Source organism: Vulpes lagopus, chromosome 23, assembly GCF_018345385.1.
Source record: "Vulpes lagopus strain Blue_001 chromosome 23, ASM1834538v1, whole genome shotgun sequence".
Taxonomy (NCBI): domain Eukaryota; kingdom Metazoa; phylum Chordata; class Mammalia; order Carnivora; family Canidae; genus Vulpes; species Vulpes lagopus.
In genome coordinates this window covers 60,369,759-60,386,911 of record NC_054846.1, presented here as the reverse complement: position 1 = coordinate 60,386,911, position 17,153 = coordinate 60,369,759, and the positions used below count along the sequence as shown (strand labels likewise).

Genomic DNA, 17,153 nt, shown 5'->3' with positions numbered 1-17,153 from the left:
ATTAGGATGCTTATATTCTCAGAAACAATATAACTAAAACTGTCTTAGGTTTCTTTGTCTCTCTTTTTTGTTTAACCAATTATGTGGGTTGATCTCTATAAAAGTTGATATCGACTGAACTAGCCAGATGGTGACACAAATTGATTCATCATTTTTCATGAACTGACTATAATTTCACTGGGAGCCCAATAACAAGAAAAACTTTATAAAAGGTCAAATACAAAGGGGATCCCTCTTTTCTTGTATGTACCATATGTGGTAGGTTATGCTGAAGGCCCCAAAAAAGCAACCATAATACTATTTACTAATAGTGATATCCAGCAGAGGATCTCAGCAGAATGAAAAGTTAGTACGGGTTAGAGTGATTAAAAAAAAAAAGTATGATTTAAACTTATCCTTAAAGGATATAGAATAGACAAAGAGAAAGAAGGTAAGAATTATAGGTAGAAAGTAGATGTAAACAAGACTAGAAGTTGAAATAAGTTGAAACTGGAATAGACAATTGAGGGGTTGATCCATTAAGATAGGTAGGTTCAAGAGGAAAATTGACACAGGAGAGAAGATTAGATAGATTATAGAGGGTTGGAAGATTAGGCTGTGAAGTTTGGACCTTGTAAGTTTAGATAAGTCTCAGAGAATGGGACTAGAAGTAGTGAGCAGATAGTTGATTCTCATGTCCTGACGTTTCTAGCTGAACTCATCCCATGACAGAGAGGGCATCGGACTGAAAACTTCCACCTGAGGAGCAGGTGAGGGCCCGGTGCAGTCGTTCACAACATTCCTGCCTAGTTAGAGGGCTCTAACGGCAGCTGTGTTTATTACCAATATCTGAGTTAGGTAATGGTCAAGGGTTGTTCCTTTCAGGGATCCCTGGGTGGCGCAGCGGTTTGGCGCCTGCCTTTGGCCCGGGGCGCGATCCTGGAGACCCAGGATCGAGTCCCACATCAGGCTCCCGGTGCATGGAGCCTGCTTCTCCCTCTGCCTGTGTCTCTGCCTCTCTCTCTCTCTGTGACTATCATAAATAAATAAAAAAATTTAAAAAAAAAAAAAAAAAGGTTGTTCCTTTCAGCATTCAAATTCAGAGTCTTGGAGGGCTTTTGAAGGAAATCTTAGGTCATAAAATATGGGGATCCTTCAATTCTACTAAATATTGGTAAGCTGCTCTCCGAATATCAGTTCTATTTTATACCTCCACACACAGGGTGCAAAGAGATTTTCCATCACTCTATACCCTCATCTGCACTTGGGATTTTCAGACTTTATTTTCTGATGGGAATAAATTGCTAACTGGTTTTGATATTCACATCTTTGATTACTAGAGAGAAAGACCTGAATATGAGGCAACTGGGCTGCCTTTTGTGTGAATTTCTTATTCCTGGGTTTTCCCCTTATTTTTCTATGAGGGTGTTTACCTTTTTCTTATTTGGTAGGGACTTTTTAAATAATACTAATAACTAGCATTGATTGCGCTAATACATAAAATTCTCACAACTCTACAAAGTATATTCTACTCTTATCCTCAATTTACAAATGAGGAAACTGTATCACAGAGAAGTTAAGTTACTTGCCCCAAGGTCACTGCTAGCAAGTATAGAGATGGAATTCAAACTGCCAATCTGGCTCCACACTCTTAACCGCCTTACTTGTACAGTTCACAGATCCTGAATAGTCATCCTTTTTCAGAATACGTATTATACAATAATTACCATTATTTTTCTTAACTTTCCATTTGAAATGGAAAATTTCAAATGCATGCAAAAAGAAACTAAATACTGTATTGAACTCCTAGGTACTCATCACCCAGTTCCAGCCATTTCAACTCAAGGCTAATCTTGTTTCATCTGCCCTCCTCCCACTTCACCCTCCCCTATTATTATGAAGCAAACCCACACACATGGCATTTCTCCCATAAACACTTCAGTAAGCATCTCTGAAACATGACTGTTTTTTCCCTTAAAAAAAGATTTTATTTTTAAGTACTCTCTATTCCCAACATGGGGCTCAAACTTGGAACCCCAAGATCAAGAGTCATTCACTCTATCAATTGAGTCAGTGAGGCACCCCAATAAGAAAGGTGCTTTTTCTTTTTTTTAATTTTTAAGTAATCTCTATACCCAACATGAGATTTGAACTTACAACCCTGAGATAAGGAGTCACATGCTCTACTGACTGAGCCAGCCAGACGTCCCTAAATCAGGAGGACTCTTTTTAACATAACCATACCACCATGTTATATCTAAAATTCATGATGATTCTTTAGTAATAATTTTTGAAAAAGAAGGAAGTCCTTTCTTATACAAAACACTTGACTTTAACTGCTACATTCGTCTAATAGGATGATCTGGTTAATTTTGCTTTCTTCTTACAATACAAAGCCAATATTAGTAAAATAACTCCCTGTAATTAAAGAGGAGAAATGGGAAAGGGATACTTGTAAACTAAAAAGGCTGAGCCCAGAAACTAATATACCAACCAATTTCCCTCTCATCACTTCTAGCCTCCAGTGTTATCTTACTATTCATTGTAGGGACTCTAAAGTTTTGTGGCAAGGACACTGGTATACAGCCAGATTCTTCATTTGACAGAACCCAACCAACAGTGTGGACAGGAGACTGGCATGGGAGCCAAGACAGGGAGGGGGGAAGGGATTTTCAGTAATTTTCCTTGTTCCAATAAGCCAGGCATCATGTATATCGATGGCAGCTGGGGGTAGGGAGTCCTCCTGAGAGAAGGTCTGTGCCTGACACTCCTACTCAGCTCCAAATCCTAGGCCACTTAGCATTCTGAAAACCATTTTTTGTTAGCTGGTCCCTGTCATCCTATTTCTGCATTAACTATTTCCTGACAAGGGAAGGATCAACTATCACAGGTGAATAGGAAAGGAGACCTTTTGTCTTCACTTATTTAATACCCACACTCAGCAAGAATCAGAATCAGTTCCCATTCATTTCTCTCTATCCCAAAAAGAAACGGAACCCATGGCGAAGTTCATCCAGCCACAGCCTGGTCCCATGGCCATCAATATGCCCTGGGTGGATCAACAGGAAAGATGATGCAGCCTGAGTTATGCCAAGGACAGACCCTTTCCCGAGGAGGGTTACTACTCTGACATATTTAAAACAAAACAAGCACAAAAAAGCAAACCAAAAAAATCAACTCCGTGGAACTGCCAACTGTCTCCTCTTTAGGAAGGAGCTGGAGTATGACCAGCAGCTGCTCTTCTGACCCCTGTGTCCTCCCTGGGCTCTCACACTCTCCTTTCTGATGTTCTCTTGCCTGGAGTCTCCACCCACATCTTACAGAAGGCCTGTGGCGTCAGGACATACCGCCTCTGTCTCCCTGGCCACTGCTGTCCTCAAGGCCTGGGAACAGCCTGCTGCTAAGGGAGCAGCTCCCTTAAGACAGTTCCTGTGAGAGCCAGTGAGGATTTCATGCCTCCTGGCCTAAAGGACTTGCATTCTGAAGGGACTTCACACTTAATCTTGAGAAGTTAGTCCTTATCTGTGATACAAGATGATCAATCTGTGTTCCTGCTTAACACGACGGACATGGACCCTCGGAGATGTATCAGTCATCTGAGCAGACACTCTGTCACTGAGGTTTTCAGCCTGGGCTGTAACTGAGTAGTCCGGCTATGTCTGCTCTGAAAGGGTAAAAGGGATGGGATGCCCAGAAAACACCACACACCAATTTAACTCACATACTGAACAGCCAAAGAATCACCCTGCTGCCAATACTGCTGAACTACAGATCATGGTCCAATATGTTTCTCCCACCAATCTTTTCCTTGAGACTCTGCCCAGGGTTATTCAGATCTTTCCCTTCTCAGAGTGGAGACCCCAGACTAAAAGTGCCTGGTCCCCTATGGTCCCATTACCTAGAATTGATTTCCACTAGGAGTTCCTTCAAATTTTACACTCCAAACTTTCTAAAAATCTTACACTCACTTAAAAACATGTTTCCGAAAACATTATGGTGCCTCCGAACTTCAACTTTCATGCCAATGGTACCAAAAGAGCAATCAGCTCAGCAAAACTGCTCTGTATCCATTCCACACAAAGGTAAGAGCTCAAATACTCATACACTCCACCCTAGCAGCCTCCACTGCTTTCCCTCCTATCTTCTCTCTCTCCCTTCCTCCTTGCCCCCAACACACATTTTTATATGGAAAAGTCTACTGGTGGAGGCCTTGCCCAACCATATAATGAGTATTTTCAATGGCCACACTTCCCTCCAGCTGTTGAGAGTCTCTAAACTCTGTAATATCAAAGGGCACTGACATGAGCCTATCCATGGAGCAATTCATCCCCAAAGAGAACATTTTAAACACAGATCAAGCATAAGAGATTGTGTCTCTACTCAGCCTCATGCTGTTGGGTGGTAAGCAGGGCATCACTATGTAGGCTACATCCTGGCTTTGCAGACACCAGGGCAGCTGGCCACAGCCTTAGCAAGGAAATGCCCTCCTTCATCTCCCACCATTTGCTGTTCTCTGATCCTAAAGCTTTTATTTCTTCTGGGGCAGAAGCTGACATGCCAACAAAAGTTTTTCTTTTTTCTTTTTTTAAAGATTTTATTTATTTATTCATGAGAGACAGAGGGGGGGGCAGGAAGTGGGCAGAGACACAGGCAGAGGGAGAAGCAGGCTCCATGCAGGAAGCCTGGCGTGGGACTCGATCCCAGGACTCCAGGATCACGCCCCAGGCTGAAGGCAAGCGCTAAACCACTGAGCCATCCAGGGATCCCCAAGTTTTTCAATCATTGGTGAATTATAACTTCAGTCACCCACACAATCACATGCTTACATCCAGACCCTGTGCCACCCAGTGTCTTGCTGGGTCTTCTTCCCCTCTCAGTGAGTAGATCTCTTGAATGTCTACTTGCTCCTTGACCCTGAAAGCATTCACAGCACCCACCATCATCACCACAGCCACCTATGCCTCAATATATACCTCACAAACAAAAGTCCAACAAGAACACAAACTTTTTCTAGCCTTGAACCTTTAAACTACCCTAACTCCCCTCCCTGGAGCAATCTCCAGATAATTCTGTGCGCTTCTCCCCTAATGCTGGAGTTAGGAACCAAAGGAAGATTGGCCCTCTCCACCTGTATGAATATCGGATGGGTGTTGTCATTAGCAGCATCCCCACAAGAGCAGGATTAAATCAGCTCCTAGGAACATCACTCTCCAGGGAAGAACAATCACGTCGGTGAGAGCCATCTCTCCCTGAATCCCTTCAACACCCTCCACGCCTCCCACACTCACTTAGCAGGTGCAGCCAGGCCTCCTCTCATCCTTTCTACTACACCACAACTTCCTGTAGCAGGGAAGCCGATAAACAGACCTGCCTGAGAAAGTTAAGTGGTACCTAGCACTGCACGTTGAAAGATAACCCCACCAGATAGCTCGAGTAATTATGTTGCGTGGTTACCTGGAATCAGGGATTCCCTAGAGACAACAAAAGACTTGGTTTCAAGCATCAAGGGGCAGACCTTAAATAGACTCCGTTTGCCAAACCCAGTCACTAACTCCTGGTATGTGATGCAGGTAAGCTTGCAAAGAAGCACCAAGATCCTCGTCACTTAGCACACTCCACTTTAATAAGTTTGAGGGCCAGGAATCCAAATGTGAACGTAGCCCACCCACCTCTTCCAGACCCCACAATGGGGCATGACTTGCCTCCAAAGAAAGGGTGCCATCCTCCTCCGAGAAGGATGTAGAGGTCTTTTCAGGTTCTGTGTCTCTAGGTTGAGCCCCACGTAAATGTGGCCCATCACTGCCATAACCAGAGGAGGAGGGCAAAACGCTCACAGTCCTGCCGCTGATGGATAAATCACTCTGAGAAGTAGGCAGTCTGGAACCCTGGGGGGGGACTCGGCCCACGCTGGGGGGTTCTGTGCATCTGTGGCCCCTCGACTGGTCCAGCAGGGATGAAGGAACAGAAGGTTCTGCAATCCAGGAACCTGTGTGAGGGGTGCTGCAAATAGCCATGGTTCCTGCCCCCCAACACCAGCCCTCTGAAAGGTGGTTTTGAGTCTCTGCGTTGGTGGTGGGGTGCTCTGTCCTGGGGAAAGTGCTGCTCCGATGTCCAAACCGAGTCCCCCCTTTCCCCACTGCAGCCTCTCCTTGCAAAGGCAGCAGCACAGCCCTGCTGCTGCAGGATGCTGTCCTTGGAAATTCCACCAGTTGGCTCACTGACTTCTCACAGTTCCTTTCTGCTGGGTTATCAAGCAGGTGAGCAATGACAGTCATCCCTTCTTCTTCCAGGGAATCCCAGACCCCTTCGGCAACTGATGACTCATTCTCTAACAAAAGGTGAGCAGTCTGGATCTCCCCCTGGAATCTCTCCTTCACCTGCACGATCATCCCCTGATCACCCACCCCTGAGCTGGGGGCTGAGTCCCGAGGCAGCGAAACGTCTGCGGGGGGATGCTCTACCCCTCCTGCCCCTTCTTCCTTTTGGAGACTCACTGTTAACTTCAGTTGGGTTTCCGTCTCTTCGATGACTCTGGTTCCTTCCGAGGGTTCTTCCTCATGAGACACCTCTGGAGTAGGGGTTTTCTTCCCCCTCCACTTCCTTTTAAACCGAACCCTTTTCTTAGGAGATATGGGAGCCTTCTCAGGAATAGGTAGTGATTCTTTCGGCTCTTTAACACAGCCCAGTGAATTTCCCATTGCCTTCCTCTCCTAATCTCATCAAAAACGCAGCTAAGCCGGTCCTGGTATCCCAGAGAAATCCCAACCTTAGCTTCATCGGATTCGATGCACATTGAAAAACATGCACTATGCCGGCAATCCCTCCAATTCTTTTTCCCTCCCTCCCCGCCTCTCTGTCTCTCCCAGCCGCTGCCGATTCAGACAGCCATCTTACAGGCTCAGAGCTGCAACAAGACAAATTCAAAGCATCTCACTGCAGTTCAGAAATCACTTGACCTAAAAGCAGACAGAAACCGGATTGGCTGCTGCTTCCTCTCTCCAAATATGAGGTAATTGGAGCACTGCCCTCAGAAACACAAACAGAAAGCAAAAAGGAGCCAGAAACCAGGGGAGGGGAAAACCTCCGGAGGGTGGGGAGGAGGGGGTGGGATGTAAGAGTAAAGGGGAATGGGAGAGGAAAGCGGGAAGGCCACGGAAGAAGGGTACCGTGAGGGGGGGAGGAGGTAGGGGGGGAGAAGGAAGAGGAGGAGGAGGAAGAGGCGAGGAGGAGGAAGAACAAGCAAACCAGCCTGCTGCTACCAGCCGGGCAGGGAAGGGCCAAGAAGAACCAGGGCTGGAGACGCTGCCATTATTGCCACCCCCAGACTGTGAATGGAAAGAGATTTCAATTGTTGTGCCAGGATGTCCAAAAGGAAATATCAAGCCATGCAGGTACATGTTCAAATTTTTCTGGTCAGAATAATAAGATTATTCTAAACAAAATATAATCTGAGCTTCCTCCTCACAGTTAAGGCACAGACTTTAAAGATCTAGCTTCATAGAATATTTATTGCCCTCTTCCTTGCCTTCCCAGAAAGAGAGACAGAAGAGAGAAAGACAGCAGACAGATCCGTCAATTCTGTTAGCCAATGACAAAGAGGGGACACTCAGAAATGGGTTGAGTATTGTGTAAGGAAGCTCCATGATAAAGGATATAGCTTCCAAATACAACAGAGAAGCTCCATCTCTGCTGCACAAGAGTTGACACAGGTGCTCAGCAGTAATGTCTCTGGCTGACATTTTTCTCCCCAGCATTTGTTAGGTGCCAAGCACTGTGCTAAGCTATGCTTTACCTCATTTAATTCTGACGGTAACCATTATCGGTCAAAACTGCTCTTTTCGGTAGGTTTGCTCGGGGCTACCTGGCTGGTAACTGGCGAAGCCTGTAGGCAAACTCCTATTTAAGACTTTTAATTTCAACCTCATGTTATACTGTGTTCTAACTGTGGCAGGGACAGGTGTGTCCTCAGTTAGGTAAAACAGGAAGGTACCCACTGTTCTGAATTGTCAACTAGACTCACATGGGCCAAGGGCTCAAACAGAGAACACTAGCTGTTGGGAGTAAGAGAGGAAGTTGCTAAAATGAGGCCCAGGTGGTTTTTATCAAGTTGCAGTGGGGCAGGAAGTCTGAACTCAAGTCTTAGAAGTTGGATTCAAAAATCCCCGTTACATCAATGGGATTCACTCACCTCAGTCTTTAGTACAGTGCCTGACAGATGACACAACATCCCAACCCAAGGGGCTCTGGATGGAGTGGGAAGAGGTTGTATGGAGCTGGGAGCTGGGAATTGGCACCTACGCCTACTTTACAGAAAGCTCTGTTCCTTCCTTAGGCCAGTTTTCCTCTGGAGCAGAAAGAAATGAAGGCCTGATTTGTCCAACATACCTAAGAAGTTTAAAAAAGAAAAGGCTCATAGAAATAAATATGCTAGACTTTGTCAGGCCTCTGTGTCAGCAGCCGGCAGACTAAGCAGCTGATGGAGAGGGAAGAGGTTGTATGTGCTTTTTCCCGACCGCCACTGTTTATTCTACGCCAACAGGATCCAGACCCCACAGCCTGGCTCTGTGTAAGTCCTGCCCGCCTCTCCTGGAGTCCTGAGAAATGGCCTCCACATAAGGAAAGCAGCAAGAGATCCTAAAGCAACAGCTCCTTCACAACTGCTCCTGAGCCCCTGCACCCACCTTGCCTCCACTGCGGTAGGTGTTTCTCCCCAGGCCTTCTCCTACAGCTGAGTGCAAAGCCGCAGCACCATCTTATGTTGGTCATAAACCATAGCAAGAAACCAGACAAGGAGACCAGCATGGGAGAGAAACTCACTCAGACTACAGGAAATCATTTAATCAGCACAATGACCCTGACATCATAATTCTCTAGGCAGGCACCAGCCCTTCGCTCCTCCAACAAAGAGAACTACAACTATAGAACTTCCTAGATGCATATCCAAAGGCCCAAGCTTGAATTTTATTCGTGAAATACAAGCAAATCAAATTCCTGAAACCGCTCGACTCCAGGGCAAGAAAGACAGCTGCTTAGTCTGCCGGCTGCTGACACAGAGGCCTGACAAAGTCTAGCATATTTATTTCTATGAGCCTTTTCTTTTTTAAACTTCTTAGGTATGTTGGACAAATCAGGCCTTCATTTCTTTCTGCTCCAGAGGAAAACTGGCCTAAGGAAGGAACAGAGCTTTCTGTAAAGTAGGCGTAGGTGCCAATTCCCAGCTCCAGGAACTTCATAGCTAAGTAACTACCTAACTTGCTTGGGTGGTGCAGTTTCCTCACCTGTAAAATGTGGATCCTACATCCTGCGTAAGGGGGCGCGAGAGGGCTGATGAGACAACCCCTACAAATAGTCCTAGGCTCAGTGCCTGGTTTATAGTAAATCCCTTTGCTTCCCATTTGTTATTTATTAAGCTACAAGACAGAAGACACTCAACCACCACCACCACTAGGATCCTAATATACTCTTTCTTGATTAGGCTTTTAGGAAAGTAGATCCGTTCTAGGGCCCAAAGTTTAGGTGCTTTTTTCTTCCCCCTTGCTTGTTTCTTCTTTTATTTTTAAGCAATCTCTATACCCAACATGAGGCTCGAGTTTACAACCCCGGGATCAAGAGTCACATGTTCCACAGACTGAGCCAGCCAGGCACCCTGAGTCTTGTTTGACTTCACACGGGCTCCGCTTCCACTATTCCACTAAGTAAGTTAACTCTGATCACCAAGACCTCCCCCTGGCCCTTTTTCTCATCTCGCCTGCACTCTGAACACACAGCCTTCTGGGAAAGCAGCCGACCAGGGGTGACTAGGACACAGACATTCTGCAGGTCTTCTGCTCTAGCTTTTTTTAGTTAACTATTTACTGCCCACAGTTCTCCCATGGATATAGCCAGAGTGAACGAGCTCATTCATTCATTCCACAAACACGAATGGTGCCTCATCTATATGTCAAGTAACAAGTGCCACAAAGTGCACAAAAATGTAAATTTCGCATGTAAGCAGCTAAAACCACTTTTCACCTTAACTCTGAATTGTTTTATTTCAGAGTGATAGATGTACCCTAGCATCTAATAAACATTTGAGAGTTGGAAAGCTAATTTTGTCAGATTCTGATTTTGAAGAATTTATTTTTAGAAAAACTATAAATCCTAACATTAAAACAGGTTTGGACAGAATCAAGAGACAAGAAACCCTATTTGGATCTGAAAGTGTAACCCAAAAATGTCAGTTGGACTGTTGCAGTTGCTCATCTGAACAATGAGCACTGGAAAATGGCTATCACAGTCTATTTATCTAGTTTAACCACCCCACAGCTTTGAGAAGATCAAATTCATAAAATATTCATTCATTTAACAAATATTTATTAAGCACCTGTTCTAAGCCAGGCAAAGAAGAGAACAAAAGAGACAAAATCCATTATTAAGTTGGCATCCAACTACAGGGATCCGGACAACACATAAACAAACATTCAAATAGAAGTAGGTGTTATCCAACACAACACTGTGTGTCACACACTGGTTCTGAGAGTAATCTGCCAAAATAAAGTGTATAACGCAGCAACTCCAGTCCAGGTATCTACCCAAAAAACACAAAAACAAAAAACAACAACAAAAACCCACTTTCCTATATGCATAAGGACACATGTACACAGATGTTCACTGTAGCAATGAATGCCTTTTTCATACCAGTAAGAAATAAACTGCAAATAGCAGCTGTGTCACACAGCTGCAAGGGGCTCCACTCACAGTATAGTCCACATAAATTAGTTAAGATGAACAAATCAGATCCTCTTTTATCAACACAATAGACTTCAAAAACAATGTTTAGTTTAAAAAAGAAAGGGTATATAGAAGACAGGACCTGTGTCAACTATAAAAACAGTACATGGTGTTTATGAATCCCTCATCTGTCATAAAGGTACAGAAGAATATATGGGAATGATCTACATCAACCTCAGGACAGTATTTACCCGTGGGGGTCAGAGGGAGCAAGAAAGTCGGTTGTATTAGAAATGTTTCATTAGCACCAACCATAGAGATTATAATGATTATTTTACTGATCCCCTAGCATTTGATAGCTCTATTCTACATTTCTATTTGGCTTTACATAGTTTTGGTGTCCTCGGTAAGAACAGCTAACAGATACTCAATAACAAAAGACTAGAAAACAGCATAATCCATAACTAGCAAGAGACATGTCACACTCTCTCTGAAGCAAGACAAGGACAGTAGAGGCCCTATATAACCCTTTGTCAGCCAACCAAAAGCTTTCCAAGCAGGGAACCCTTCCCCACACTCCCAAACATTTAGCTAATATAGACAAACCCCAAGTCATCAAGAACAGCAAAGAAAAGGAATTGGAATTCATAGTTAGTTGCCTCTGAGAATATACTCTGGCATCAGAGCTTCCCCCTACAAAAAAGACAAAATAGTCATTCAGCTATGCTGAAATAGCAAACGGAGAAAAGCAGGTAGCTAACGTGCGTGCAGAAGACAGATGCAGCCAGAAGTATTTTATCTTCTAGTGAAATTGGTAACAGGGCAGAGTACAGTGAGCTAAGTCAAAGCTATGGGAAATACAAGGTCTGTTAATAATTATCACAAGTTGCTACCAATAACTGTTAATTATCGAGTACATCCCATGCTCCATCTCCCTGCCTCATACCTCCCTGCTTCTTTAAACCTCCATCAAGTTATTTTATGGTGCATCTCTTCTCATTTCCCCGAATCATTTAGGTGAACTTGGACTGAGTCTGTGTCTAGTTCACTTTATATCTCTCAGGGACTCTACCTAGGACCCTGCTCATAGATGGTCCTCTGTAAATGTTTGTGAAATTCAGTTAAAGAATACATTTTCCTGTAAACTAAAACTACAAGATATCATTTCACACTTACTATGATGGCTATCATCAAAAGACAGACAATAACAAACCTTGACAAGGATGTGGAGAAATGAGAGTCCTCACAGATTGCTGATAAGAAGATAAAATGGTATAGCCACTCTGGAGGACAGTTAGGCAGTTTCTTAAAAGTTATACATAAACTTATCATACAACCCAGCAATTCCTCTCCAAAGTATATATCCAAGGGAAATAAATACATCTGCACAAAGACTGGTACTCAAATATTCATAAACATTATTTGTAATAGCCAAAATATGAAAACAACCCAAGAGTCCATCAACTGCTGAAAAGATAAACAAAATATATGGTGTATCTATGCCACAGATGAGTACGCAGCAATAAAAAGGAATAAAATACTGACACATGCTACAGCAGAGATGAACCTCAAAAATTTAATCCTAAGTAAAAGAGGCCAGACACAAAAGGGCACATATTCCATAATCCCATTTATGTGAAATGTCCAGGACAGGGAAATCTATAGAGACCGGAAATAGGTTGGTGGTTGCCTGAAGCTGGGGAGGAGAATGGAGGATGATGGTAAGCAGGCAGGAAGGGTGTTACTGGTATGGGGAAAATGTTCTAACATGTGGGTTATAGTGATGGCTGTAAAACCTGTAAAAATCATTGAATTGTATAATGAATATGGGTCAATTTTTATGGTATGTAAATTTTACCTCAAGAAAGTCATTTTTTTTTTAAGAAAGTCATTTTTTAAAAGGAACATATTTTCCTAAAATAAACAAACAATAGAATGGCAACCAAAAAGGGGTTTTAAAATGGTTAACAAACTGGGGATCTCTGGGTGGCTCAGCAGTTTAGCGCCACCTTCAGCCCAGGGCGTGACCCTGGAGACCCATGATTGAGTCCCACATAGGGCTCCTGGCATGGGGCCTGCTTCTCCCTCTGTCTGTGTCTCTGCCTCTCTCTGTCTTTCATGAATAAATAAATAAAATATTTTTTTAAAAAATGGTTAACAAACTAATATGGAAGGGGAAGAAATAGGATGGAAGGAACAGGTATAGAAGCTAGACTTCATTCATGTTTACTTTTAAAATGTCCCTTTGGAACAACATAGATGGTCTATATAATGTGAAATAAAACTAAAAGGGGGAAAAGGCAATCCCTAAAAATGTGGAGGCAAATAAAAAACAAATGAGCCTAGTTGTGTATTGAATTAACGGTGTCACAAAACAAATTTTTTTCAAATGATTTTTTCTCTTAAGATTTTATATATTTACTCATGAAAGACACACACACAGAGGGAGAGAGAGGGGCAGAGACATAGGCAGAGGGAGAAGCAGGCTGCATGCAGGGAGCCTGATGTGGGACTCAATCCCAGGACCCCAGGATCAGGCCCTGGGCCGAAGGCAGGCTTTGCTAAACCGCTGAGCCACCAGGGCTGCCCTCAAATGACTTTAAATTATAATTATTTGTACATCCTTAGGAGATATATACAAAGGACAAAGAAAACTGCAAAGAAATCACAAATGTCTCAGTAATCATATTGTTAATAACACTGAGATTGTTGTTTTAGTTCAAGTACATTACATGTAATATACACATGTGATTATATAGATATCTAGGGGTCTGTGTGTGTCTGGAAAAGGGAAAAAGTAATAAGCTACTGTTGTTAGGATCAAGATTTTTTAGAATGAGTAAAAGAGATATAGAGTAAAAATAAGTTAAACAAAACTCTGTAATTTGGGGGCACCTGGCTGGCTCAGTTGGAAGAGCATGTGACTCTTGATCTCAAAGTCATAAGTTCGAGCCCCGTGTGAGGTGTATAAAGATTACTAAAAAATAAGTAAACTTAAACTGTAATTTAAGTTTTTGTTCAGACATATCAGTATAAGTTCATGATTTTTTTTTTAATTTTTTTTGTTTATTTATTATTTATTTATGATAGTCATACAGAGAGAGAGAGAGAGGCAGAGACACAGGCAGAGGGAGAAGCAGGCTCCATGCACTGGGAGCCTGATGTGGGATTCGATCCCGGGTCTCCAGGATCGCGCCCCGGGCCAAAGGCAGGCGCCAAACCGCTGCGCCACCCAGGGATCCCCAAGTTCATGATTTTTTAAAAGAGAAAAATACACATATTGGCGAGCTCTGTCCACAGAAAAAGTGACTAACCCAGTAGCATTCAGATTGTGGCCAATAAAGAATGAGAGTTCCTTGGAGAAATTGCTAATTTCAAGCCTTGGACAGGAAATACACAAAAAAAGTCTGGAACATCCCATCACAAAGAAAGAAAAGAGATTATCAAAAAGGACTATGGGAGTCATGCCAAAGGACTGAGTCAACTTTAGGAAGCTCTCATTGGTCAAAGATGAAGCTATTTGAGTAGTAAGAAGAATGATAGTTGCATTTTATTGCAATACATTTAAGTCTGTTAAAAACCCATAAGTTATAAGTGATACTAAGAAAAAAAAAGAAGAAATAAATTTTCATATGTCATCTTTGGAGAATATTAGGGAACCAATTAGTTATACTGAAAACTGATAAATAGAGGGAAAGAAGGGAGCATTGATCTTGTCATCACCCTTTGTCTATAGGTGTGACCTCTCAGGGTGATTGATGAGGTGAAATTCTTTACAGAAGCACTCCAGCTAAATAATGAAGATGGAATGAAAGAACTGGAGTAGCGCCATTCTATAACTTCTAATGAAATAGTGGAACTAGCAACATAATCAGTAGTTAGGTGAACAACTAACTACTATTCGGTGAACAGTTAATAGGGAACTGATGGATCGGGCTGATGACAGCTGAACCCATTGCGCCTCCTGACAAGCAGCAATAGGAGTATGCAACTCAACCATCCCTGCTCTCCACATCCCCCAGAAAGGAACCCGAATGGGACCGAGCCTCAGGTCTAGATCTAAACCACCAGTTTAAAGCAAGACAACAAAAGGATGGAGGATATTGTTCCAAAAGACACCCGAGACATGCTATCAGCATCTTTATAAACCTGTAAGGACAAAAGACTTGATTTTCTCAATGAACCGCAAGGTGGCCAGGTGGGGGCAGGGATGAAGGAGGGGGTGGAGGGGAGGATTTAATGCAATATGCAGACTTTGTTGGGATTCTGATTCAAAGATATCAGAATATCTTTTTTTTAAATGAGGTAATTGGGGAAATCTGAACACCAATCAGATATTTGATGATTTTAAGAAATTACTGAATTTTATAGTGTTATAATAGTTTGCTTAAACTAAGAATTCTTATCTTTCAGAGATACACACTGACATATGTACAGAAGTTACATGAAGTTTCAGATTTCTTTCAAGATAACCTACTGGGGTTTGAGGAGTGCATTAGCATACAGGTAAAATAATACTGGCCAAGAGCTAAGAATTATTGAGCTAGGTGATGGGTACATCACAGTTCTTCATATTATATTCTCTACTTTCATAAATGTTTAAAAGTTTCTGTAAGGAATTTTTAAAGAAAGAGAGAGTAAGCTTTTTCCTGATGGAGGTTTTCAGGAAAAGAAGAGTTCCATTACCCCATCTCCTCAGTCCTCAGCAAAGTGTTGATTAACCAATTCAGTTCTTATTCCTTAGGACACGAACCTTCCTTTTAAAAAGAGTTTGAGTTGCAGTCAGGGTAAATAGAGACATAGTGGATAGAGACCTCCCACCTCATCCCTATGAGACCAATACTGACTGGGCACTCACAGGACAAGTCTGCAGCAAAAATATAAACAACCAAAACAGTTTCTCTAAAAACAAAACAAAAAAACAAAAAACAAGAACAAAGCAAAAAAAATCTCCTCCTGGGCTTATAAGGGTCCTCTGGGGAGTAACCCTAGTCCTCCATGAAAGCTCAACAAAGTTCTTGTTCCCACCCTGCTAAGGCACACTTGCCAAGTTCATGCTCCTAGTTATCCCTATATCCAATACATGCCTGAAGACACCCCGTGGTTGCACAAAAATGCATGTTACTTCCACACTTTCCAGACTGTCAGCAGTGCCTCCAAACCAGAGCCTCAAGAAATAAGTCCAAAACTCAGAATTTTCTCAGGTGATTAGGAATTCTGGGACACCTGCTGCTCTGCTTTTACCCAGTAGGTGGCACTAGTGCCCCAACTAGGACACCACTGCTGCTTCAGCCCCTGGAGCCAGAGCCCTGAGTTATCTATACTAGCCTTTTTCTTACCTGCTCCAGAAGTGCTCCCTCTAATCTGTCTGCTTCATAAACAGCAATTGTGTATGAGGGCTGTCAGAAACAGCTTTGTTTGGTTGGGCTAAAATGATTCAAGATCGTCTTTCCATAAAAATAAGGCCGTACTTTTCCAACAGTAGTCCAGACTTGAAAAGGATTTGCTTTCTCAGGAAAGTGCAGGAGGAGGAAGGCAGTGTGACCATGTGAACACTACCAAGATGTCACTGCTCTCAAGTGGATGGAAGCGACAAGCTTGCGCTTACAAGCACATATATACAAACCCGGCCTCTGAGGTGCTTGCTACTGACCGAATGTTTCATGTCCCCTCAAAATTTGTGTTGAAGCCCTAACCCACAGTGTAACATATTTGGAGGTGGGGGGGCCTTCGGGAGGTAACTAGGTTTAGATGAGGTGATGAGGACAGAGCCCCCATAATGGGATGAAGGCCCTTATGAAAGGATGAAGAGACAGGAGATCTCTTTCTCTGCGTGCAAGCTCCTGTGAGGAAATAACCAGGAACAGTGCCCGCACCAAGAATCTGCACGTGCTGCACCCTCATCTCAGACTTCCAGCCTCCAGAACAACAAGAAGAAAGTGTTTGTTGGCTAAGCCACCTGGTCCATGGCATACATGCACCTCACTTCATTGCACTTCATGTTATTGCACTCTGAGGTCTGGGGCAACCCTGCCTCGAGCAGGTCTGTCGGTGCCGTGTTTCCAACAGCATTTGTTCAGCTCGTGTCTGTGTCCCATTTTGGTAATTCTCCCAACAGTTCAAAATTTTTCATTATATCTGTTATGGTGATGTGCGATCAGTGATTATGACTCACTGAAAACTCAGAGGGTGAGTTTTTTAGCAATAAAGTATTTTTTAATTAAGATCTCCATACTTTTTTAAAGGTTTGATGCTAATACACACTTATGGACTATATAGTACAGTGTAAACATGACATATATGCACTGGGAAACCAAAAACTTCATCTGACTTGCTTTCCTGTGGTGGTCTAGAAGCAAACCTGCAGTATCTCTAAGGTGCGCCTGTATTTCTCTATTGAAGCCCAAACTGACTAAGGCAGTGCTATAATTAACCTGGCTTGTTTTAAGATCATTAGAGATGAG

At 43.0% G+C, this 17,153-nt stretch overlaps 1 protein-coding gene and 1 long non-coding RNA gene across 24 annotated transcripts in view; one reads left to right on the top strand and one right to left on the bottom strand.

Moving 5' to 3' along the window:
• LOC121481394 (microtubule-actin cross-linking factor 1) overlaps positions 1–17,153 on the bottom strand; it is a 334,394-nt gene that overhangs the window by 171,212 nt on the left and 146,029 nt on the right. The window lies entirely within an intron of this gene.
• On the top strand, positions 7,023–15,095 carry LOC121481397. The gene is made up of 3 exons (XR_005985278.1): positions 7,023–7,370; positions 8,519–9,674; positions 14,426–15,095. It is a non-coding gene; the product is annotated as an uncharacterized LOC121481397 (long non-coding RNA).